The following is a 27,477-nucleotide window of genomic DNA, read 5'->3' on the forward strand; positions in this document are numbered from 1 at the left end:
CCCCATCTCTACCTGCAATCCTTCTGATAGTGTATCCATAGAGTTTTCTTGGTTAAAAAATACAGAAGTGGTGTACCATTGCCTCCTTCCATGTGGCAAACTTTAGTATCCATGCTCAACTCTCTCCCATGCCACTATTGCCCAGCACAGGTGAGTTTTGACTTGTAGCAGCCTTCCTCTTGCTAGCCACTGCCCAAGCTAGGAATGGAAATACCTCTGCTTGACTCTCCCTCCCATAGTCAAGACTGGTAGAGAACTGGAAACTGTCCTGGTGCGACCCTGAGAGGGGTTGATGTATTTACAACGGGTTAAATTTTTAGTTGCCACTTACTTTGGAGCTCTCAGATACTTCATAAGGATACACTGTCCTTTGAAAAGTTATAATAATTATTATAAAAAGTCAAGGCACACACAGAATGTGAGTACAATCCTGGCTAAGTGGGGTCTGTTCTCCTTAATTGAAAACGTGATTTCAGAAAAAGAATTTGTCTCCTGGCACTAGTATGCCTGACATTCTTGATTCAGTGTGTGCAAAACTTTATTCAGTCATTGTAGCTGAGATTGTTTGGGCCTGAATTTTCATTTTCTTTTGGGAACTGCTATCCAGAGTGGTAAAAAAAACTCATAAATATGGCCTCTACATATCCAGAAAACTGTTATCCAGTTTTTTTCTAAGAAGTATATGCTTGTCCAGTAGTTCCAGACTGTTAAGTATTGAAGGCCTGTCCCTGCGAAAATACACTTCAGGGTGGATAACTGAAATCTACTGGCTGAGCTCAACAGCAACATAAACTGGACCCTCCAGGACAAAACGATCAACCTGTCACAAAAAAAATGTGTCTGATTAAATACTTTGTAATGCCTTACAATCCAAAATGTCATCTAATTTTCAGGCTATACAATTAACGCCCCCACATGTCCATAAAACTCAGGATATCACTGTGCATTTAGTCCTCTGCATTCTGGATAATTTAATTTTCAAGGAATTGCCCTTGGGTGAAGATCATAAGGAAATGGTGGGGATGGAGCATACCCTAATTTATAGAACAATATGGGAGGTTAATGTCTGAGTTTCCAAAATAGATATCTGTGGCACTTTACCATCCGCAAAAGCAAATCTTAGAAATCTCCACTAAGCATGAGCTTGAAGCAGAATTAGGAGGCATAAAGTGAAACAATTGCTATTATAGCATGTTCTTGAGTGTATGAGGAATTAGTCATTCTGTTCATGTACAATTTTAGGATAAGTTATGCTGTATATATTCAGGGTATTAATCCTTTCAAAAGGAATCCCAATCACAGATTGAGACTTAAATATTTTTAGTATTTTATTAGGAGCTTTCTTATGGACATGAGAAGGATAATCTTGTCTGAAAAACATTTTTTCTTGAGTAAGTGAATGAAGTTCTTAATTGAATGAATTTATTCTTTGATATTTGTGTCAGTCAAAAAACAGTCTCGACTGAGTCTAGGAGATTGATAGCAGCTAAAATTAAACCCTGTCAGATTAATATGAATTACAAAAAGTGTGATATGGATTTTTCTGCTGAACTATTTACCTTGAAAATAGTCCTGAAATGTTTTTACTTCTTACTGATGTTAGGTTTGACAAAATTGCTCCCTTGAGAATTGAGGAAATTCAGGTCACTGATGGTTTTTTGTTTGTTTTTTTTAAATTGGTATTTGTTAAGTGCCAAGCATTGTTCTAAGTGCTGAGGTAGATACTGTGAGCCCACTGTTGGGTAGGGACTGTTTCTATATGTTGCCAACTTGTACTTCCCAAGCGCTTAGTACAGTGCTCTGCACACAGTAAGCGCTCAGTAAATACAATTGAATGAATACATGGAAATCAGGTTGTCTCACGTGGGGCTCACAGTCTTAGTCCCCATTTTACAGATGAGGTAACTGAGGCACAGAGAAGTTAAGTGACTTGCCCAAAGCCACACAGCTCACAAGTGGCAGAGCCAGGATTCAAACCCATAATCTCTGACTCCCAAGCCCGGGCTCTTTCCACTAGGCCACGCTGTTGAATGGGAGGGAGACCAATCCAATTTACAAATTGGCATAAGTTTCAAAAGGAACTGTTTTAGAACCTTCTGGCTAGCGGAATTCCCACCGCTGCATGAAAACTATAACTTGCATTTGGCAGAGTTACTGTTTTCTGGCTATCACTTTTATGGGGCCACTATGAAAGTCATTGTGTGTTGTTCTAAATTAGGTGTGCACTTTCACAATAACACCAAACCACTTGCTGTCTCCTAGCGTGGAGTAAAGAATCCAGAAACTACTCAAGAATGTAGTCAGATGTGTAGTTTGTGCAAAGGTATTACTTCCGCACCCTTTTCCATGAGATAGGAAATGATCAAACTAAAGGTGGTTCATGACGACAGTACTTAAATCCAGGCTTCATGTCCATTGGGCTATGTCTTTTAATGGAGAGAGGGGAGTAACTTAGTATTATTGAAGAAAAGTATTAGAAGTGATGAGCTGCTTCGTATTAGACAGATGCTGTTGATGTTTCAGTGTTCTCCATGGCATTTAAACCATATGTATTTTTTGTGTGTCAAAGGATAGAAAATTAGATTTAATTGTTACTTATGAGGCACCATATGGCTACTCTATAATTTTGGCTTCCCATGGAGCTGCATGTGCATATGGAAAATGAAATTAATTGGAACTCACACCCTGAAATCTATTATTAAGTTAATGTCATTAACAGCTTGTGGGTGTCCTCATACACAGTATGATGTAATTGGGTATAAACGCAAGTTACCATAAACCCGTCTAGAAAGGTATGAGTACAAGGAGGACAAGCCTTTCAAAAGGAAGTCTTGTCAGTTAAGGAAGGATCAACTCTTTCTTTTTTTTAATCCCTCCCAATGAACAAGAAATAATATTGAAATGTTTTAATCATTGATAGCCCTTCTGTTTAGAGACTCAGGCATAATGGCTTTTATTTTGCAGAACACTAGAAAGGTTTGGCCTCATGGTTGCAAAGTCTAAGTGGCAATAGAATTTTAGGAGATTTGTTCTAAAGAATTCACCTTCTGTGTTTGTTCCTGCTATCTTAGTGCAAAGGAAAAAGCAAAAGCTGAAAATCATTGTTCCTTCAAAATAAGCTGGCTTGAAGCACTGGATACAGACACCACAACCAGTATGCACCAGTGAGATTTGGGAAGTATTACACTGGAATACACTTTTCAGGAACCTCTCCAAATCAGTTGTATATGTTGTCTTGAACCATTAGAATGAGTATTCGTATATATGAATATAAAATAGAATGAGTATACTTGTTAAGTGCTTACTATGTGCCAAACACTGTTCTAAGCACTAGGGTAGATACAAGTCAGTCAGGTTGGACACAGTCCCTGCCCCACATGGGCCTCACAGTCTTTGTCCCCATTTTACAGATGAGGTATCTGAGGCCCAGAGAAGTTAAGTGACTTGCCCAAGGCCACAGCAGACATGTGGCAGAGCTGAGATTAGAACTCATGTGATTTTGACTTCTGGGCCCATGCTCTATTTACTAAGCCATACTGCTTTTCTGGCAAGCGGAGATTTGTACTGTTTTGCAGAACTCCCCCAATATTGATTCCCTAATAAATGCCAGCTCCATGGCAGACTTAAGGGGATGTAAAACTAGCTGAGAAATAAGCTATGCATGGAAGGTTGGAGTGCATATTGTATGTCAGGTTGAGAATAATTTGTCACCATACCCTCGGAAGTCTAGTTGGTTTATTTTAATTACCATTGAAATGTTCAAGTACTCATCTTCTGTAATCTTTTGAAGTGTACAACATTTGTAGTTCAAGACTGATCAAAGCAAAACAAAGGTTTCTAGGACAGTATCAAGCAGATGGAAACAAGGTATGCTAGAAAAAAACACTGCTATCGTAAGCCGCCTATCAAGGTAACTACCAGGTCTTCTCTGAGCTACATTAGTGGGCAGATCTAATGTGTAAAAATGGCACTCATCCCCCGGCATCATTCCAAATTTGAGACGTGGCAAAATTTTCTAATTCTCCCCCCGCACCCTTTTTCCCTAACATGTTGCTACTGGTAAACTTTTAAAACTTGAAGGCCTTCTTTCTTCTGTGGAGTGCTACCATTTTATAAAGCAGATGTGGGATGGAAAAGCAATAATGCCGGAACTATGTATTGGGTTACTAATGATCCTTTAATTTGATCTCCAGCCTGCTGGTTAGTTTTATTTTCATTCATTCATTAATTCAATCATATTTATTGAGCACTTACTATGTGCAGAGCACTGTGCCTGGGCTTGGGAGTCAGAGGTCGTGGGTTCTAATCCTGGCTCTGCCAACTCTCAGCTGTGTGACTTTGAGCAAGTCACTTAACCTCTCTGTGCCTCAGTTACCTCATCTGTAAAATGGGGATGAAGACTGTGAGCCCCCCCATGGGACAACCTGATGACCTTGTATCCCCCCAGTGCTTAGAACAGTGCTTGGCACATAGTAAGCGCTTAATAAATGCCATCATTATTATTATTATTACTAAGTGCTTGGGAAGTACAAGTTGGCAACATATAGAGATGGTCCATATCCAACAACAGGCTCACAGTCTAGAAGGGGGAGACAGACAACAAAACAAAACATGTAGACAGGTGTCAAGTCGTCAGAACAAATAGAATAAAAGCTAAATGCACATCATTAACAAAATAAATAGAATAGTAAATATGTACTGTTCTGTTTTGTATGTACTACAAAATAGTAAATTTTGTGTTCTAGCTTCATTTCCCCTGGGTTTTCTTTTTAAATCTTGCTAGCATCTACTATCCCTTCCTATCCTGTAAAAACTTCAGACAGTGGTGCTTGAGTCACAGTAGTTACTCTCAGCAAAGAAAAGTTGTAGAAACATATACTGTTGTGTATCTAAGTGTGTGAGTAGCTCTGAAGTCTAATTTGGGCTCTGTCATAGTTTTGCATTTTGCCTCAGGAAAAGCCACTTTACTACAGCTGTAATCAAAGCAGGATATTCTTGAGCTACTTCATAAGAAGAAATAAGATTTCTGAAATTAAAAAGTACTACACATATAAAATGAATCCCATTTCAGCATGTTAACTGTGCTGTCCACACAATGACAATACTGAAATCAGTTTTTAAGCTAAATGGCCTTTTTTATCTGAACATCTCAACCACTTAACAATTAAGTAAGTAGCTTCATGTGCTTGAATGTCAAGTTGTGAGGTTAAAACTTGTCTATCATATTTCTGTGCCCGTGAAGTTTGTACTCAGGGCCTTGGTGTGCACTTTCACAATAACAGCAAACCACTTGCTGTCTCCTAGTGTGGAATAAAGAATCCAGAAACTACTCCAGTGACTGCCTGGTAGTCTGAGTGGCCCCTTCCTTCCCACTTCCAGCTTCAGTTAAAATCTTAGGAAGTTCCCAAAAGACTGCTCGTTTGGCACTTTGAGTTGCCTAAAGGCTGTACAGTGAAGTATGTTTGCACATTGGCTGTTATAACACTACAATTGTTCTATTTTATATTTCCTCCTGGTCTGGATTTTCCCTGTGAGCCTGCCAACTCCCCCCCCCCCCCCATTTTTTTGAAAGTGAGCTCCTTGTGGGTCAGTGAACTTCTGTGTCAGTATCTACATAACCTACCAAGGACTAGGTACAGTACAGTGTGAGTGTTATTGAAATCTTTGAAAGGCTTTGTTATTGCAAAAGATGTGAACTGTTTATGCAGTGCAACCGGAAGTCCTATCTCACCTTGGTCCTAATAATGTGTCTTTAATATTTAAATACATTTGAGAGGGACAGTCAATTGTCCCTATTTCTAAAGCCTGGGTATCATCCCTAATCTCAACTTTCTCACATCTATCTTTAGGCACAATATTTGATTTTTGTACATTGCGTATTTAATCAATAATCAATCAATCAATCAATCGTATTTATTGAGCGCTTACTATGTGCAGAGCACTGTACCAAGCGCTTGGGAAGTACAAATTGGCAACACACAGAGACAGTCCCTACCCAACAGTGGGCTCACAGTCTAAAAGGGGGAGACAGAGAACAGAACCAAAGATACCAACAAAATAAAATAAATAGGATAGAAATGTACAAGTAAAATAAATGAATAAATAAATAGAGTAATAAATATGTACAACCATATATACATATATACAGGTGCTGTGGGGAAGGGAAGGAGGTAAGACGGGGGGATGGAGAGGGGGACGAGGGGGAGAGGAAAGAAGGGGCTCAGTCTGGGAAGGCCTCCTGGAGGAGGTGAGCTCTCAGCAGGGCCTTGAAGGGAGGAAGAGAGCTAGCTTGGCGGATGGGCAGAGGGAGGGCATTCCAGGCCCGGGGGATGACGTGGGCCGGGGGTCAATGGCGGGACAGGTGAGAACGAGGTACAGTGAGGAGATTAGCGGTGGAGGAGCGGAGGGTGCGGGCTGGGCAGTAGAAGGAGAGAAGGGAGGTGAGGTAGGAGGGGGTGAGGTGATGGAGAGCCTTGAAGCCCAGGGTGAGGAGTTTCTGCCTGATGCGCAGATTGATCGGTAGCCATTGGAGGTTTTTGAGGAGGGGAGTAATATGCCCAGAGCGTTTCTGGACAAAGATAATCCGGGCAGCAGCATGAAGTATGGATTGAAGTGGAGAGAGACACGAGGATGGGAGATCAGAGAGAAGGCTGGTGCAGTAGTCCAGATGGGATAGGATGAGAGCTTGAATGAGCAGGGTAGCGGTTTGGATGGAGAGGAAAGGGCGGATCTTGGCAATGTTGTGGAGCTGAGACCGGCAGGTTTTGGTGACGGCTTGGATGTGAGGGGTGAATGAGAGAGCGGAGTCGAGGATGACACCAAGGTTGCGGGCTTGTGAGACGGGAAGGATGGTAGTGCCGTCAACAGAGATGGGAAAGTCAGGGAGAGGACAAGGTTTGGGAGGGAAGACAAGGAGCTCAGTCTTCGACATGTTGAGCTTTAGGTGGCGGGCGGACATCCAGATGGAGATGTCCTGAAGGCAGGAGGAGATGCGAGCCTGGAGGGAGGGGGAGAGAGCAGGGGCAGAGATGTAGATCTGGGTGTCATCAGCGTAGAGATGATAGTTGAAGCCGTGGGAGCGAATGAGGTCACCAAGGGAGTGAGTGTAGATTGAGAACAGAAGGGGACCAAGCACTGAACCTTGGGGAACCCCCACAGTAAGAGGATGGGAGGGGGAGGAGGAGCCTGCAAAAGAGACTGAGAAAGAACGACCGGAGAGATAAGAGGAGAACCAGGAGAGGATGGAGTCTGTGAAGCCAAGGTCAGATAGCGTGTTGAGGAGAAGGGGGTGGTCCACAGTGTCAAAGGCAGCTGAGAGGTCGAGGAGGATTAGGACAGAGTATGAGCCATTGGATTTGGCAAGCAGGAGGTCATTGGTGACCTTTGAGAGGGCAGTTTCCGTGGAATGAAGGGGACGGAAGCCAGACTGGAGGGGGTCGAGGAGAGAGTTGTTGAGGAATTCTAGGCAGCGCGTGTAGACAACTCGTTCAAGGAGTTTGGAAAGGAATGGTAGGAGGGATATGGGACGATAACTAGAAGATGAGGTGGGGTCAAGAGAGGGTTTTTTTAGGATGGGAGAGACATGGGCATGTTTGAAGGCAGAGGGGAAGGAACCAGTGGAGAGTGAGCGGTTGAAGATGGAAGTTAAGGAGGGGAGAAGGGATGGAGCGAGAGATTTCATAAGATGAGAGGGAATGGGGTCAGAAGCACAGGTGGCTGGAGTAGCACTTGAGAGGAGGGAGGAGAGTTCCTCTGAGGATACTGCTGGGAAGGATGGGAGAGTAGCAGAGAGTGTTGAGAGCCGGGGGGTTGGAGAAAGGGGGGAAGAGACTTTGGGGAGGTCGGACCTGATGGATTTAATTTTGTTAATGAAGTAGGAGGCCAGATCGTTGGGGGTGAGGGAAGGAGGAGGGGGAGGAACCGGGGGCCTGAGAAGGGAGTTGAATGTACGGAAGAGCTGGCGGGGGTGATGGGCATGGGTGTCAATAAGGGAGGAGAAATAGTTTTGTCTGGCAGAAGAGAGGGCTGAATAAGTATTGTGTATCCAGTGGATGCTGCTTTGTATGAATCAAATGCCTCCATTTCCATCAATAAATCGTCCTGGAATTATGGTCTTTTTTCCCCGCCATGATTTTATGAGTCTCGTTAACCTAAATGCACATGACGAAGTGATATGCAAAAACTGTGGGTCAGGTATAATAATAATTGTAATATTTAAGTGCTTACTATATACCAAGCACTATAATTGCTGGGATGGATACAAATTAATCAGATCAGAACAAAAAAGAAGCATAATTGGAGAATAAAACTATCCCTATTAATGTTTTGCTGATACAAACATAATCGGTGGGGGCTTTGCTGAGCTGGGGGTTAGTGGTCCAAAATTACGTGAAGAAGAAAGCAGGAAAAGTAGAGCTGAGACAGAATGGAAGTGTGAAACAAATGCATACTTTCCCTCTCTCCCCGCCTCTTTCCCTCTCTCTACATCATTTTCACATCATTCACAAGAAGGAAGGCACACCTCTTCACCCCTTCTTCAGATTGCCCAGCTCTTTGTTTCTTTAGGGTCTGCTGCTATGGTATGAAGTGATACTCTGTGTAAAGTGCTTTTCCTAAGAACCTTGAACTGTGGAAAGCAGGACTTGGTAGTGGTAGCAGTAGTAGTCCATTTAGTTTGGAGCAAGCCCGGCTTCCAGCAGAGGGAAATAGGTGGACTCCACTGTATCCCTCAAAACCCACTTTCTTGCTATGGCTGTCCTCACAAGCTCTGAGTTTGATGTGCTTATTCTAGGCTATAGACTGCTTGTAGTATATGTTTGTGTGTAATTATGGTATTTGTTAAGCGCTTACTTTATGCCAGGCACTGTACTAAGCACTGGGTTGGATACAACAAGCAAATGGGATTGGACACAGTCTCTGCCCCATATGGGGCTCAAAGTTTCAATTCCCATTATACAGATGAGGGAACTGAGGCCCAGAGAAGTGAAGTGACTTCCCTGAGGTCACAGAGCAGAAGAGTGGCAAAGCCAGGATAAGAACCCATAACCTTATGACTCCCAGGCCGGTACTCTATCCACTATGCCATGCTGCTTCTGTATGTATATACATACATATTCATTCATTCAATTGTATTGATTGAGCGCTTACTGTATGCAGAGCACTGTACTAAGCACTTGGGAAGTACAAGTCGGCAACATACAGAGACGGTCCCTACCCAACAACGGGCTCACAGTCTAGAAGGGGGAGACAGACAACAAAACATGTAGACAGGTGTCAAAATCATCAGAACAAATAGAATTAAAACTATGCACATCATTAACAAAATAGAGTAGTAAATATGTACAAGTAAAATAAATAGAGTAATGAATCTGTACAAATATATACAAGTGCTGTAGGGAGGGGAAGGAGGTAGGGCGGGGGGCATGGGGAGGAGAAGAGGAAAAAGGGGGCTCAGTCTGGGAAGGCCTCCTGGAGAAGGTGAGCTCTCAGTAGGGCTTTGAAGGGAGGAAGAGAGCTAGCTTGGCGGATGTGTGGAGACAGGGCATTCCAGGCCAGGGGAAGGACGTGGTCCGGGGGTCGACGGCGGGACAGGTGAGAACGAAGCACAGTGAGGAGGTTAGCAGTTTCAGAGGAGTGGAAGGTGCGGGCTGAGCTGTAGAAGGAGAGAAGGGAGGTGAGGTAAGAGGGGGTGAGGTGATGGAGAGCCTTGAATCCAAGAGTGAGGAGTTTTTGCTTGATTCGTAATGTAGTGTAGTCTGCCTGACCGTTGCTGGCAACTCTTTATTGTACTTTCCCAAGTGCTTATTACAGTGCTCCCCATACAGTTAAGTGCTCACTTAATGAGTGATAGATTTAGTTAATTATGTTATTTGTTAGGTGCCTACTTTGTGCCAGGCACTGTACTAAGTACTGGGGTGGTTACAAGAAAACGGGTTGGACACAGTCCCTGCCCCAAATGGGGCTCTCAGTTTCAATCTCCGTTTTACAGATGAAGTAACTGAAGCCAAGTGAAGTGACTTGCCCAGGGCCACACAGCAGGCAAGAGGTAGTGCTGGGATTAAAACCGATGACCTTCTGACTCCTATGCTAGCCATAATGATTATAACAGTGATGGTGGAGTATCCCATTAAAAATCATGGCCTCGAGGCCTCAGGATTGAGAATTACTTAGACTGTGAGGTCCATGTGGGACAGGGACTGTGTCTGACCTGATTAACTTGCACTGTTCCCAATGCTTAGAATAGTGCTTGACATACAGTAAGCACATAACTGATACTGTTTTAAAAAAATACACTGGAAGGGATCATCACACAGTGTTTTATGCTGTGCCTCTTGTACTCTCATTCCTTTTTTATGGTATTTGTTAAGTGCTTACTATGTGCCAGGCACTGTATTAAGTGCTTGGGATAGATGCAAGCTATTCAGGTTGGACACAGTCCATGTCCCACATGGGCCTCACAGTCTTAATTCTCATTTTACAGATCAGGTAACTGAGGCACAGAAGTCAAGTAACTTGTCCAAGGTGTCACAGCAGGCAAATGAGCTAGACTGTGAGCTTGTTGTGGGCAGAGATTGTCTCTTTCTATTGTTGTATTGTACTTTCCCAGGTGCTTAGTACAGTGCTGTGCACACAGTAAGCACTTAATAAATACGATTGAATAATAATAATAATGATGGCATTTCTTAAGCATTTACTATGTGCAAAGCACTGTTCTAAGTGCTGGATGAAGTGGCAGAACCAGAATTAAAACCCAGATCCTTCTTACTCCCATGCCCGTGCTCCATCCACTAAGCCATGCTGCTTCATTTGTATCCATTATGGTCAGTCAGCCATTTCTCAGGATTTTCAGGAGTCAGTGATTCAGAAGCTTTCACCACCAGTGGCAAAGTCCCAATAGATTTTTCCCATTTTCTGAGCCAGGACTATACCCCCAGAAGCCATAATGTAAATCAAGGGAGAGGCATTAGTTTTGTGTATTTAATAAAATAATGCAGACACATATGCTCTTGGTTGTTGCATTATTAGTAGGATAATCAGATTTTAAATGTAATATACCTGAGTCCTGCTTAACTATTGCCTTCAAAATTAATTTTATCTGGAATATAATAAGATGAGTGGAATGGTGATGATTAAGTAGCCCGAATATTTTCAAGGATTTATCTGGTTTTATTTTTGGTAATATAATGCATTATGAATAATGATAAAAATAGACAGAGTTCCAGTAACCTTTGTAAATATATATATATATATATATATATATATATTGATTTGGATTATGCTTATCTTAGAAGTTACTGTGTGTGTGTGTGTGTGTGTGTGTGTGTGTGTGTGTGTGTGTGTGTGTGTAGAGAAGCAGCGTGGCTCAGTGGAAAGAGCACGGGCTTTGGGGCCAGAGGTCGTGGGTTTGAATCCCGGCTCCGCCACATGTCTGCTGTGTGACCTTGGGCAAGTCACTTAACTTCTCTGAGCCTCAGTTCCCTCATCTGTAAAACGGGGATTAAGGCTGTGAGCCCCACATGGGACAACCTGATCACCTTGTATCCCCCCAGTGCTTAGAACAGTGCTTTGCACAAAGTAAGCGCTTAACAAATGCCATTATTATTATTATTATTATTATTATTATTATGTATTGGCTTTTAGGCCCAAGTGTATGTTTTCATTTTCCAACCCAGTATAGAGATTCATTCATTCATTCAATCATATTTATTGAGCACTTACTCTGTGCAGAGCACTCTTACAGCAAATTATGCTTCAGGTTGTGCTAATTTTCCAGATTTCCTACATGTAATATTTAAACCAAGTTCACCCAATCTTCATTTCTGCAACTCAGCAAAGTGTGAATTGAGCAGAACAAGTCCAAAATGAAAATTTTCTTGGTCTATCACACTACAGATAATCACCAAAATGAGATTTTGAAATTGGAGAGCTGGTGCATGTATTGCTATAGCTTGTGGATGGGGAATGTGTCTATAACTCTGTATTATCATATTCTCCCAAGCACTTAGTACAGTGCTCTGTACAAAGTAAGTGCTCAGTAAATACCATTGATTGCTGCTGATCTGGAGTGGTGTTGCTTCTTAATGACTGCTTTCACTGTTATGAATTGCATAAAATTCTACCTTAACGAATACATTATTGTAGGATCTGCTATTTCATTAAGAATTTTAGGACAGTAATGATCTCTCTGGCTAAGCAAATTATAGCTAAATTTCATAGTGATATTTTGATCAGGAAAATCAGATATTTGAAATATAACCAAAGCCCCATATTATAAGTGGAGAATGGAGCCACCATCTGTGAGAGAAGAGACATAGGCAAATAATTACACAGTCACTTGTCCACATGGCTCCTTGGGTGTCTAATTCCTTTCCCTCATATGCACTAAAAATGTCTATTTCATGAAAAGCTATTATTTTAAACACAACAAAGAGGAGAGGAATTTGGAAAACTCATAAAAACTCCAAAACAGGGTGATCAAACATGGGTTAGAATGATTACTAGTTTTGATCTTGTTAGGGGAGCACTTGTGACAGTACATGGAAACACACTGAGTTAAGCATAAATTAATAATGCCCAAGTACTTAATACAATACTACTACTATTAATAAGAAATAGAGATAAACCTATATCCAGCCCGAAAACTCCAGAAAAAAACAGTACAGTAAAGAACACGGGACTGGAAGTTAGAGGACTAGGGTTCTAATCCCAGTTCCACCACTTTTCTGTTGTGTGACCTTGGACAAGTCACTTGCCTTAGTTTCCTTGTCTGTAAAACGGAGGTAAAATCATACTCTCTTCTTAGACTGTGAGCCCTGTATGGGATAGGGACTCTGGCCTGATTATCTTGTATCTACCCCCAGCATTTAGTGCAGTGGTTGGCACATATTAAGTGTTTAATGAATGCAATAATAATTATTTAATGTTGTGGGCAGGGAATGTCTACCAACTCTGTTATATTACACTCTCCCAAGTGCTTAGTATGGTGCTTTGCACACAATATGTGCTCAATAATGATTGATAATAACTGTTTAGTATAGTTTCCAATTCTCAATCAGTATCTGGTGGGATAAAACCATATCAACTTGGTATAATTTTAACACTATACATTTTTTCTATCCTATGATGAATATAATGAAATAATAAAGACCATTGAAAATTTCTCCAATGATTTATAATGATGACATACCTAATAAATATTAGAAACTATATTATTAATAAAGGCCACAAAGCTCAGCCTTATATAAAGTTTTATATGAGATTTGGTAATTCTACAGTCTCATCCAAAAACTTTTCAGTAAATTTATATTTCTTAACAGAAACAATATTTTATTTAAACAATTACCCATTCCCACTCCCCATATTTTTTTCAGAATAACCCTAGGAGCAATAACTCAGCAATAACTATTTTGTTTTCACAAGAAGTCTTGCACTTTTCATAAGTGTAGATTTTTTAAATAATCGGGTAGATTTATCTGAATAGTATGATGACCTATAATCAAATCAGTAATCAATGTTTTCTGCAGTTAATTTGTGGTACTTATTGAACACTTTCCGCAAGGCACTGTACTAAGTACTTGAGTACAATGCAATAAAGTTGTAGACCTGTAGCCTGACCCCTCTTTTCTTTTCTTTTCTTTTCTTTTCTTTTCTTTTCTTTTCTTTTCTTTTCTTTTCTTTTCTTTTCTTAGTATTTAAGTGCTTACTATGGTATTTAAGTGCTTACTATGTGCCAGGCACTGTGCTAAGCTCCAGGGGTACATACAAGTCAAAGCAAGGACTGTCCATGTCCCATATAAGGCTCACAGTATTAATTCCCATTTTACAGATGAGGTAATTGAGGCACAGAGAAGTTAAGTGACTTACCCAAGATCACACTGCAGACAAGTGGCAGAGCCAGGATTAGAACCCAGGTTTTTTTTGACTGCCAGGCCCATATCCGCTACGCCATGCTGTTTCTTGATCTTATAGTCTATTGCACTAAAGAAAATGTGTAATACTATCTCCATTTCTCATAAAGAATTATAATCCATATTTCCACTCTACCTGGCTTTCAGTTAAAAAAAAAACCACCAAACAAAACCTTGTTCCTATAGTTGTAGTATAGTAATGACAAAAATCCTTTGGTTACCTCTAGGAACATAAACAATGTATTTTATTTATGTCAGTCTTTTTGCAGCAGTCAAAGCATTTGAGTCTGAGATATTTACTGGCCATACATGAAATAACATGAAGCCTGTATATTTTGTTATGTATGTGGGAATGAATCTTTACACAGGTGATTTTATCTAACTTTAACAATTTTCATCACCAATGAAATGTGTAGTAATGGTTATGAAAGCAATAAATATCAGTGACAGGATCAAGAAAGATTAATTTATTATTATCGATCTTAATGAGTCTTATAATTTAGTAATAAATATACAGTATATTTCATAATGTTATAAAAAGCATGATTTATCTAACTAATTCAGCAAATTGTTAAAATTGTGTATGTGATGTGTGCTTTGTGTAAAGTAGAATGAGATTGTTTTAATGCTCTTGTCAGTGAGGTTGTAAGTAATTACTAAACTTGGAAAGAAGCATGACCGAATTCGGGAAACAAAGTATCCTAATATGACAAAAAATGCTTACCAGACTGCATCTGTGCTATAGAGGATTTTTGAACACATTAAACAAACAGCTGTTTTTTTATGAACCAAGTGGGGTAACACTAAACATGGACTGAAGAAATGTTCTAGGTGTATAATGAAGTTAAACCTCGGGAGATATGGCATAGCCTTGGGCAGCTGGAAGAAAGCAACAGAAAACAAATCCACCTGACGTCTAGCAGGCAGATGTTACCTTGTTAAAATGAAAATTTTTCCCCATTCCAGTGCTGTTTTTATGACAGGATTGTTGGAGTATATGTCAGTGCATTGGACCTGCGATGTCCAAACCAGACCCAATCTTATGCAGAGTGCTGTATTAAGTGCTTGGAGAGTAAAATATAAAAGATTTGGTAGACACGTTCCTTGCCCACAAGGAACTTACAATATAGAGTGGGAAATGGACTTTAAAATAAATTATGGGTATATGTGTGAGTGCTGAGGATGTGGTGAATTAAAGATACAAATTCAAGTGCAGTGGCAATACAGAAGTGTGTGGGGAGGGGAGTAGAGGAAATGAGGGCTTAATTGGGCAATACCTCTTGGAGGAGATGCCATTTAAATAAAACTTTGAAGGTGGGAAAACTGATCATTTGGTCAGAGAGCAGAGGGAGGGCATTGTACGCCTGAGGCAGGATGTGGGCAAGGAGTAGGCACCGAAGTAGTTGAGACTGAGGTACAGCGAGTAGGATTAAGTTGGTGTTAGAGGAGTGAAGTGAGCAGCTGAGTTGTAGAAGAAAATCAGTGAGGTAAGATAGGATGGGGCATGGTGATTGAGTGGTTTAAAGCTTATAGTAAGGAGTTTCTCTTTGATGCAAAGATGGATAGGCGACCACTGGAGATTCTTGGGGTGTGGGGAAACATGGACTGAACCTTTTTTTAGAACAGTGATCCAGGTAGCAGAGGGAAGTATAGACTGGAGTGGGAAGAGATAGGATGAACGGCGGTCAGTAAGGAGGCTGATGTAGTAGTCAAGGTGGAATAAGTAAGTGCTTGCATTAACGTGGCAGCAGTTTGAATGGAGAGGAAAGGGCAGATTTTAGCGATGTTCTGAAGGTTGAACTGAAAGGATTTGGTGACAGATTGAATATGTCAGTTGAATGAGAGAGATGTAATGAGGATAATGCCAACCTATTTCAATTAATCATTATCCATAGAGTAGGCTCACAAGCTGAGGTGGGAGATTTATAAAGGAAGTCCTGGGGAAAGAAGGCTTCTCTCTTATGTTGCCACATTTCCTGAAATTTAAAGGGCTATGTCCCCTCTAAAAGTCAGGCATGCTGGCGTAGACAAACTTCCACTAAAACAGTCCTACCTAGCTAAGGTCACCAATGGCCTCCTTCTCATCAAATCCAGTGGCCTCTATTCCATCCTAATCCTCCTCAACATATAAGCTGTCGAAGGCAGCTGCCTTCAACACTGTTGACCACTCCTTTCCTCCTGGAAACATTAACCAACCTTGTTTTCACTGACAGTGTCCTCTCCTGGTTCTCCTGTCTCTCTGCTCTCTCCTTCCCAGTCTCTTTCATGATCTCAGTTCACTTTGAGTACCCTTCTATTCTCCATCGACACCCACTGCTTTGGACAACTCATTTGTTCTCATGGCTTCAACTACCAGTTCTGTGTAGATGATTCCCAAATCTACTGCTGTAGCCGTGACCTCTCTCCTCTGCAGTCTCATATTTCCTCTTTCCTCAGGACATCCCTACCAGGATATCCCACCACCACCTCAAACTTTCCATGTCCAAAACAGAACTCCTCATCTTCCCACCCAAACCCTGTCCTCAACTTTCCCATCACTGTATACAACACCAGTATCCTCCCTGTCTCACAAGTCTATAACTTGGCATTATCCTTGACTCATCTGTTTTATTCAACCCACATATTCACTCTATCAACAAATCTTGTTGTTTCTACCTTTACAACATCACTAGAATCCATCCCTTTCCTCTCCACTCAAACTGCTACAATGCTAATCCAAGCATTTATTGTTCTCAGGTCTTGACTACTGCATTGGCCTCCTCAATAATAATAATGATAACAATAATGGTATTTGCTAAATGCTATGTGCCAGGCACTGTACTAAGTGCTGAGGTGGATACAAGCAAATCAGGTTGAACACACTCTTTTGTCCCACTTAGGGCTCACAGTCTCAATTACTGTTTTACAGATGAGGTAATTGAGGCACAGACAATAATAATAATAATGTTTTTTGTTTAGCACTTAGTATGTGCCAAGCACTGTTCTAAGCACTGGGGTATATTCAAGGTAATCAGGTTGTCCCAAGTGGGGCTCACAGTCTTAATCCCCATTTTACAGATGAGGTAACTGAGGCACAGAGAAGTGAAGTGATTTGCCCAAAATCACACAGCAGACAAGTGGTGGAGTTGGGATTAGAACCCACAACTTCTAACTCCCAAGCCCATGCTCTTTCCACTAAGCCACGCTGCTTCTCTAAGTGAAGTGACGTGCCCTGGCTCACACAGCAGGCGTGTGGCAGAGCTGGGATTAGAACCCATGATCCCCATGCCCATGCTCTATCCACTATGCCATGCTGCTTCGCTTGACCTCCCCGCTACCCAGATTGTTTTTCTAAAGAAATGTTCAATTCAAGACTCCCCTTCCCCAAGCCTCCTATGGTTGCCAATCCACCTCCACATCAAACAGAAACTCCTTACTGTTGGCTTTAAAACACTCAATCAGCTTGTCGCCTCCTATCTTACCTTGCGGATTTTGTGCTACAACTCAGCCCATATGCTTCACTTCTCCAATAACAACCTGTTCACTATACCTTGATCTTGTCTATCTGACCACCAACCCCTAATCTGCATTCTGCCTCTGGCCTGGAAGTCCCTCCCCCTCCATTTCCATCTTCTAAGCCTTATTAAAATCACATTTCCTGCATGAGGCCTTCCTCAGCTAAGCCCTCATTTCACCATCTTTCTCTCCCTTCTGTGTCACCTATGCACTTGGATCTGTACCCTTTAGGCATTTGATATTCACCCCACCCTCAGCCCCACAACACTTACATACGTATCCACAATTTATTTTAATGTTTGTCTCCCCCTCTAGACTGTAAATACTTTGTGGGCAGGGCTCACTTAATACAGTGCTCTGCACATAGTAAGCACTCAATAAATACCATTGATTGAGTGATCAACAGGCTGAGCACATCATCTGAAATCCTAGTGGCAGTTAATTCATGGGGTTTCTCAATCCTTATGACTGTGGCCTAGAAGCACACACTCAAGAAGACTCAGTTGATTTTCAACCACTTTCAGAGTCAGCCAGAGCTATGGGCTGAACAGTCCGAACTATCAACGTACACTAGGGAAGCTCTTCACACAACAAACAATTTTCACTGGCAGCGTGGAACCGAATACTATTAACTAGGCAGTAAACTGTCCAACAGTGCAATGACAGATAAAGAAGTCACAAATCAAATCAAGAAGGTCACCATATCCTTTGAGAGTCTGTCAGACTGGCAGATAAAAGGGTGGTGGCAATGTGCTATCAGGTCACTGACCAAACTGAAGGGCTGTGGGGCTGAAATGCTGGTTTTGAGACCTGGATCCCAAATAAGTTCCATATCTAGCATCGTACCTGAAAGTTGGGAGATGACTGCAGCAGGCAAACTAATGTAGCACACTGCAATCAAGAAAGGAACTATACTTTTGGAGTAGATGCTTCAAGAGGGTGAGGCAGAGATAAAAATGAAGACAGCCCCAGAAACCTAAAGCACAATTATGATAGTGCAACAAAGTATAGTGTTTTTATGTGTGCATTTGGGGGCCAGGACCATTGATTGTGTATCAAATTTTCAGCCTCACTGTCATAGATAAACTTTGAATATTAAAAGGCAGTTACATATAAAATCTTCATTTCTAGCTGGATGATGAAGAGCATCAAATTCTCTTGCTATGTAGGATGAAAATCCCAGACTGCCCCTCAGAACAAATTAACCCTAGGACACTTTGTGAACCCGTTGTTGGGTAGGGACCGTATCTATATGTTGCCAACTTGTACTTCCCAAGGGCTTAGTACAGTGCTCTGCACACAGTAAGCGCTCAATAAATACGATTGAATGAGTGAATGAATGTGATCTGTAAAGAAAGTGAATATCTTCAAGGTGATTTTGTGTATTGATCAGTTGTATTTGAGTGCTTACCGTATGCAGAGCACTATGATAATAATTGTGCCAAGCAATGTACTAAGCAGTGGGCTAGCTACAAGGTCGTCAGGTCCCAGATATTGAAACCCCTTTTTGCAGATGATGGAACTGAGGCCCTAGTGAAGTCAAGTGACTTGCCTCAGATCACACAGCAGGCAAGTGACAGTGGTGGAATTAGAACCCAGGTCCGCTGACTCCCAGGCCTGTGCTCTTTCCACTAGGCCATGCTGCTTCTCTAAGTTCTTGGGTGGGTACAGTACAGTAGAGTAGCTTGACACCATCTTTGCCCACAAGGAGTGTACAGACTGGAGGAATTTACACTAGCCTTACCAGTATAAATCTTTTGTATTCACTTTCAACTAAATAGGGGCATGTCTTGAAAATGAAATGAAATTAACCAATTATACTGTTTGCCTAATTTAAAAATATGTCCAACATTATGCTTTCATCATTTCACTTGTAATGAGTTTAATTATTAATCAGAATTAATATGCTACCAAAGTCATTTCTTCTGCCGCATTGCACAGTTAAAGGGTATTTTCTCTAAATTAGTGATACTGTAAAATTTAAAACTAAAGCCTAATTACAGTATTATCATCATTTTTATTATAGTGAGTAGGGTGTGGAGAGGAAACACACAGAGAAAATTATTAAATTATTTTTGCATGATTCTACAGTTGAAGACTTTTGCAAATTACAAATCTGTAGTTTATTTTGTTTATGAATTTTAACTTTGGTGTTGTAAATACTGGGATTTAAAAACTCATATTTTTATAGCCTACCAATGTAGGTTTATTTAGAATAAAATAAGTTTGATAAATGCTAACTGAATCCATTCTATATAACTTGGTTGTGAGGATCCAGGTTTAGTATGTTTCTATGCAAAATCTACTAGGGCCTGTGATTTTTTTTTTAATGTTATCCTGAGAGTACTGTTAAACCATCTTATATATTCAGGCTTAAATTGTATTTCTTGTATGGGATATTCTTTTGTAATTCACTTAGGGAATTCAGGAAGAAGATAACACAGAAACAAACATAAATTTTTGTGAGCTTTTCAAGAAGAAATCAGATTTTTAAATAAAATGGAAATAGTGACACAAGTAGTCATTCAACTTGGTAAATACTGAGTGAGCAGGCCTAATTATTGTAAAATAGGATTTGAATATTTTACTTAATTTTCCAGAGCTTGTGTAAGTAACTATTGAATTAAAGTATTGCATGTTTGTTTTCCCCTAAGTTGAGAGAACCTGCTGCATGTATTTCTAGCATAAACAGAAACTTCACCGAGGTTAGATGAATCCTATACTTCTCGCTTCTCATTCTTTTTCTCTGCCCTCTTCTCTTTCCTCTCTGGTTAATTCTCTACATCATTCTCTTTTTCTCCCCTTACCACTCTCCTCCACTTTTCTGCCTTGCAGCTGTTTGTTGGTGCGTATATCTTCCACTTTCCATCTACCTGTGCCTCTGTCATTTGTCTGTCTCTATCCCTATGCACCTCTTCCTTTAGTGACAATACCTGGAATCTGAGTAGCATCATATTCTTTCATTCACTCTCTCGTTCCCCTTTTACTTTGATACTCGGTTATCTTCATTTTCTGAAGTAATAATAATAATAGTATTTATTAAGCGCTTACTATGTGCAAAGGACTGTTCTAAATGCTGGGGAGGTTACAAGGTGATCAGGTTGAATTCTAGATTGTTGTGTTCAGGGAGAGGAACTGGTATTTATTTGATAAATTAAAACCTAAAGAAGCTATCTCATATAGTTATGAAGATGCATGATTAGTCACAGGTGCTATTTAGGAAATGACATGTACTCTTTTTCAGTCAATGGTATTCATTGCATGCTTAGTCTGTGCGGAGCATTGAGAGAGTACCCCACTACTTTTCCACTACCACACAGCTTACACACTTCACTTCTCCAACTTATAACACTTTGATATAGTCTCTCTCACTATCTGCCCTTCCTCACACACTCCCTCCCATTTCATGTCCCACACACTACATTCTCCCCATTTTCAAAGCCTTACTAAAATCATACCTTCTCCAGCCTTCCCTGACAAACCTATTATCCCATTCTTTGATAATTATTATGGTCCTTTTGAGCACTGTACTAAGTATTGTAAGTATTGGCATTGATACAAGATATGAGAAGATATGATAAGCAGCATGGCTCAGTGGAAAGAGCCTGGGCTTGGGAGTCAGAGGTCATGGGTTCTAATCCTAGCTCCGCCACTTGTCAGCTGTGTGACTTTGGGCAGGTCAACTTAACTTCTCTGTGCCTCAATTCCCTCATCTGTAAAATTGGGATTAAGACTGTAAGGCCCCCGTGGGACAACCTCCTCACCTTGTATCCCCCCCCCAGCGCTTAGAACAGTGCTTCACACATAGTAAGCACTTAACAAATGTCATCATCATCATCATCAAGATAATCAGGTTGGATACAGTTCCTGTCCCACATGGAACTCACAATCTAAGTAGGAGGTTGAACAGGTATTCAGATGAGGAAACTGAGGCATAGAACAGTTAAGTGACTTACCCAAAGTCACACAGCAGACAATCAATCAATCATATTTTTGAGAACTTACTGTTTGCAGAGCACTGTATGAAGTGCTTAGGAGAGTAATAATAATGGTAATAATAATGATGGTATTTGTTAAACGCTTACTATGTGCCAGGCACTGTTCTAAGCACTGGGGTAGATACAAGGTAATCAAGTTGTCCCACGTGGGGCTCACAGGCTTCACCCCCATTTTACAGATAAGGGAACTGTGGCACAGAGAAGTTAAGTGGCTTTCCCAAGGTCACACAGCTGACAAGTGGCAGAGGCAGGATTAGAACCCACATCCTTTGAGTCCCAAGCCTGTGCTCTTTCCACTGAGCCACACTGCTTCTGTACATACAGTGCTTCTGTACAGTATAGCAAAGTTTGTAGACAAGTGGCAGAGCAAGATTAGAATCTAGGTCCTCTGACTCCCAGGCCTGTGCTCTTTCCTCTAGGCTACCCTGCTTCCTTTCCTTCTGCATCACCCATAAACTTGTAGTGGGATTGTCTCCCTCCCTCCAAAACACACACACACACACACACACACACACACACACACACACACACACACACACACACACACACACACACACACACACACACCCTTTTTTACAGTCCAGTGTATACCAGAGTGTTAGTCACCACTTGGGGGTAATACTGCATGATAATGATAATTGATATGATATGATAATTGGTTCCACTGTGGCTGCAGTTGACAATTCTAGGAACTCATTAGGGCTGTTCTGATTCTCTAACTTAATGCAGTTGTATTATTTAGTGTTTACTGTGTGGAAAAACACTGTATTAGGCACTTGGGAAAGTAACATAATAACGACCTTGGTCTCTGGGTAGCCAAGTGAAATATGGTCTGGAAGATCCATCAGCATCTCAATCTCAACATGTCTAAAACTGAACACCTCATCCCTTCCAAATTCAATCCTCTCCCCCACCTACCTTTGTCATCACAACTAACCACCATCTTCTCCTCAAACCCATAATTGTTCATTCATTCATGCATTCAATCTTATTTCTTGAGCATTTACTGTGTGCAGATCACTGTACTAAGTGCTTGGGAAGTACAGTTCAGCAACAGAGACAATCCCTACCCAATAACGGCCCCACAGAATAGAAGGGAGGAGACAGACATCAAAACAAGTAAACAGGCAAATTGTTGCATTATTGTCAACTTCTCCCTCTCTTTTTCTGTTGCCATATTCAGTCTGTTGCCGAATTCTGTTGATTTTTTTTCTACACAATTGCCAGAATATTCTCCTTCCTCTCTATGCAAACTGTCATCATACTGATGCAAGCACTTGTCATATCTCAACTTGATTACTGCTTTTGCTTCTTCCCTGACCTACCTTCCTTACTGTAATTTCTTCCCTCTCCAGTCCACACTTTCCTCTGCTGCCTGGATCATTTTCCCAGTACATCATTTGACGTACTTTTCCTCACTTGTCAAAAGCCTTCAATGTTTGCCCATTCCTCTCCACAGTAAGCAGAATCTCCTGATCATTGGATTTGACACTAAACCAGTTCTCCTCTTTATTTATGCTTCCTGATTTCCCACTACATTCCAGCTTGTTTGTTTTGCTCCGCTGAAGCTAATCTATTCACTGTGCCTCATTTTTGTCTCTCTCTCGCCATTGAACTATTGGTCATGCCCTTCCTTCTGCATGATACTTCCTCCCCCTTCACATCTGCCAGAACTCTGCTGTTCCCATCGTCAAAGCCCTTCTGAAATCAAGCCTTCCCTGATTAATCGCTTAGCTCCCTGCTCTATGTCCACCCTTCCCACCCATCAAATGCCACTGTGTCATTCAAGGCTTGGGTTCTTGCTCTCTCCCCCTCAAAAAAAAAATAGCAAAAACACATAAATATCTTTATGTTCTTTCTTCCTCTACCTGTAATTTCATTTTACAGAAGACAGTAGTGGGTCCTAGTGGAAAGAGCACAGGTCGGGGAATCAGAGAAACTGGGTTCTAATCCACCACTTCCCTGCTGTGAGACCTTTTACAAGTCACTTACTCTGTATCTCAGTTTTCTCATCTGTAAAATAGGGATTAAATACCTGTTCCTCTTCCCCCTTAGACTGTGAGCCCCACGTGAGACAGGGCCTGTCCTACCTGATTAACTGGTATCTACCACGGCCCTTGATTCAGTTGTCTAACCGAATTTCACCACTCTCATCTAGCAGGTCTCAGTCCCAGAGCCAGTTTAGATAATGTCACGTGGTTTGTGTATATTACCAAGGGTTCCAATCCTTTGGTCACACCACCGAAGGACAACACAACAGTGCCCATGCCATAGGGTCTTTCAACCCTCCCCACCTGTCCCTAGATTGGCACATATTCTCCTGTTGCATAAATTGTCCTTGGGTTCCTGAAGCGTCTGTTCTCATCCAGATAATGGTGATGTTCATTTTTCTCGGATCAGGTGAAGTGTGCCAGCAATGCAGTTCATTCATTCATTCAGTCGTATTCATTGAGGGCTTACTGCATGCATAGCCCTGTACTAAGCACTTGGGAGAGTACAGTATTACAATAAACGGACACATTCTCTTCCCAAAATTAGCTTACAGTCTAGAGTGTTTTCTTTCCAGAAGGAAAGCTCTTTGCTATGGTATTGAGTGACTGTTTCTGCCTAAGACCTGTTTGTACAGCCCAGGTTGTTCTCCCGATCTTTCCCCATGAGTCTGGCTTTGGGTAGAACTCATGTAGCATCCTGTTAATCAGAAAAGTGCAATCTTATCTATAGACGTTCTAGGCAAAGAAGTATCCCGCTTAGACTGGCCACCAGGGCATCATTGTTCAAAAGTGAGAACAATTCTGTAATCATAGGAAGAAGCAGTACACTCTAGGTTTCTCAGAATTGAGACCTAGGATTACACTGGTCTATCTTTTTGAAGACTGTTCCTCTGTTGTTTAATTTCCATAAACCTTGTAACCTGAAACCTAAATCTTGGTCCAAATAACTGTAAATTATCCCTCCTGTGCTGACAATTCTATTGGTAAATTGCAGACCTGGTTTAAAATTACAAATTGTTTTGATCTTTCCCCTTCAACTTTTTATATCACCCATCACCTTTGAATTGTTGGTATTTTAAGGTTACTAAAGATAGGTGCAATTAGCATGTATTAGTCTTTACTAAGTAGGTATGGCTTTCGGAAAAGATGCCTGCAAAAATGCTATGAACATGTGAAATCCCCATTTTATAATAATGTTGACCCTCATTGCACCAAATATTTGCAGTTAATATTTGGGACATAGTAGAAGGAAAATGGTAACATTTTCTTTGACCTCATTACCACGAATATACTTTTTCACTTTCAGTGGACATGTAAATATCTTCAGAAACCTCTGTTTGGGACTTTGGCCAAAGGTTCTCCTATGGGAAATATGCAATGTTGACAAATACACAGTTCTGGGATGCCTTTGCTTTGGAGTATTGCTTCAGTTTCAGTACTGATTCTAGGCCAAGGGCACTTCAACTCCAGGAGACCTTCCCCAATTAATTGCTTTTCTCCACACCTTACTTCCTGGGGATTAAAATACCTGTCTTCCCTCCCCCTTAGACAGTGAGCCTCATGTGAGACCTGGACTATGTTTGATCTGATTGTTTTATGTCTACCCCAGCACTTAGCACACAGTAAGCACTTAATAAGTGCCGTTGTAATTATTACACCTAAAGGAATAGTGGTGGCAGTTGAAGGTAGGGGGGAGTGGATGAACTTTCCTGGGGGGTGGAGGGGTGGTGGTGAATGAACTTCCCTAAGGGGTCAGTGTAAAGTGAACAAGAGACAGAGACACAGAACCTGTGTTTACAGGTTGTGCCCAAACAACCACCCAGCTTTCCTGGTTTCTGAGTTTCATTCATTCACTGGTATTTATTGAGCACTTACTGTGTGCAAAGCCCTGTAGTGAGTGCTTGGGAGTGTACAATATAACAATAAACAGACACTTTCCCTGCCCCTAACTGGGACTATGCAGGAAGCAGAGTAGATGGCCACCAGGGGTTCTGAAGTGATTTGCCCAGTCACCTTGTATTTACCCCAGTTCTTAGTACTGGCACATAGTAAGTGCTTAACAAATACCACAATTATTATTATTATTTACACTCAGAAATTCTGCTTTGAACCCTTAGGAAGAAAAGGCATATAAGAATTGAAAATATGAATAAAACAGTTATGCTAAAGGAAATCAGATATGTAATTATATTGAAAAGTGGTACCTGAAATCTGTCAGGTACCAGATAGAGAGGCTTGGCTGCCAATCAGTGATGCAGATACAAATCACTAAGTGCTTTTGTTTCTTTTCTTTTTCGCAAAAGAAAACAATAACAAATGTTGAATGGTGAAGAATAGGAAACAGTGTGGGAATTTAGCTGAAAGAGAAGAAAGACAGGTTAAGGGCTAAATCTGTTTAACACCGAGACAAAGCTATTTCAATTTGCCACAGCACAGCTATTAGTTTAAGCTAGCCACCCTCTGCTAACTTTACAGATGAATAATAATAAGGGGCCTAATTCCTTTGGAAAGAACATTAACTATTTCAGAACAGTATGGACATTTTTAATGCATGCTGCATGTATCAAATATACACTGTTGCAAAACACTAAATGATTCCTCAAAAGGATGTTCATTAAAACCTAACCCAAACTAGAATAAACTAGGAAATATGTGAGGGAAAACAGTGAGACCATAAACAGAAAAGATACAAGCCTATTGATGGCTCTAAGGAGGTAGGGGCGAAAAGAATTGACATTAGAAAGATGGCAAGATTTTAGCTAGAGTGTCCTAGACTAACTGTTGAAAAACATAATTATCTTTGTCCACATAGAATTGTAGTACCCACGTCAGAGCATAGTGGGACACCATGTACATAATTTTTGCTGCATGTCAGATAAAGGAGAAGTGTAGGGAACAACTGCAAGACTTGTAGATATCAAAAAACACTTGACACCATCAGTCAGTCTTGGCTCTGGCAATTACTGAAAAACTTTGGTTGCTGTGATTGGAAAAAAAAATATTAACCTCCTCCTCATCATGGTCTAATGGGAAGAACACACTCCTAGGAGTCAAAGGACCTGGGTTCTAATCCCAACTCTGCTGCTTGCCTGCTGTGTGACCCTGGGGAGTCACTTAACTTCTTTGTGCATCAGTTTCCTCACCAATTAAATGGGCATTCAATGCCTGGTCTCCCCTCTCCTTAAACTGTGGTACAGGGGCTGTCAGGCTTGATTATCTTGTGCCTTCCCCAGGACTTAATATGGTGCTTAGCACATAGTAAGCACTTAAATGCCACAAATATAATTACTCAAATTAGGCCCTGGCAGATTTTGGTTATAGAGAAATTTATTGAGATCCTAAGATTCTTCCCCAACCATCTGGGTAGTTGCATCAGAATTGGAGAGCCCATATCTCATCTTTTACCCATCAGCAACTGAGTAAAGCACAACCAGTTCAGCCTGTTCTATGCAGTCATGCTCGAGGTTCCAATAAGGAATCTGAAAGCTGGTGTCAAAATATGATTCCAATCTTCTGGAATACTTAAAACTAAGAAAAGTATCAAAGGTCCTTGACACAAGGTGGCCTATGTTCCCTTTGGTTGACTGACAGACAGAGTGGTGCCAAGATGGAATCAGGAAAGACCTATACTGTAATTTTTGTTTCCAACCCCCTTATGACTGGGAGAACTTTTGGAGCCATTTCACCAACTTCATCTACCTGTACCATATTAACATCAAACAGCAAGAAAGAATTAGCTAAGTTGAGGTCTTGGCATACAGTTCCATCCCTCATCATTGAAACATACCTTTACTGAGAGGGATGTGTGAGAAGAGTGGAGGGCAGCTAGACCCCAAGAAAGTTGCTCCAGAGTTGGCTGCAATGGGGTCAACATAAACTGAGTGGATAGAAGAAATATTTTAAAGACAGAATGAAGTGACCCTCAATACCATGGAGTCACAGTGGAAAGTTGGAAGGCAGTGGCAGAAGACAAGCAAGCTTTGTGTATCCCAACTGGAACTGAGGGAATTGTTAGAGAACAGAAAGTTTGGAAAGATAGTGCCACTAAAAGGAAAAGCAAAAAAATGTGCTGGGCACTTTGCATAC

At 41.1% G+C, this 27,477-nt stretch overlaps 1 protein-coding gene across 1 annotated transcript in view; it reads left to right on the plus strand.

The window, feature by feature from the left end:
- The window catches only part of SUCLG2 (succinate-CoA ligase GDP-forming subunit beta), a 253,760-nt gene that overhangs the window by 109,168 nt on the left and 117,115 nt on the right, over positions 1-27,477 (plus strand). The window lies entirely within an intron of this gene.

Source organism: Tachyglossus aculeatus, chromosome X1 (genome assembly GCF_015852505.1).
Source record: "Tachyglossus aculeatus isolate mTacAcu1 chromosome X1, mTacAcu1.pri, whole genome shotgun sequence".
In the NCBI taxonomy this organism is placed as follows: domain Eukaryota; kingdom Metazoa; phylum Chordata; class Mammalia; order Monotremata; family Tachyglossidae; genus Tachyglossus; species Tachyglossus aculeatus.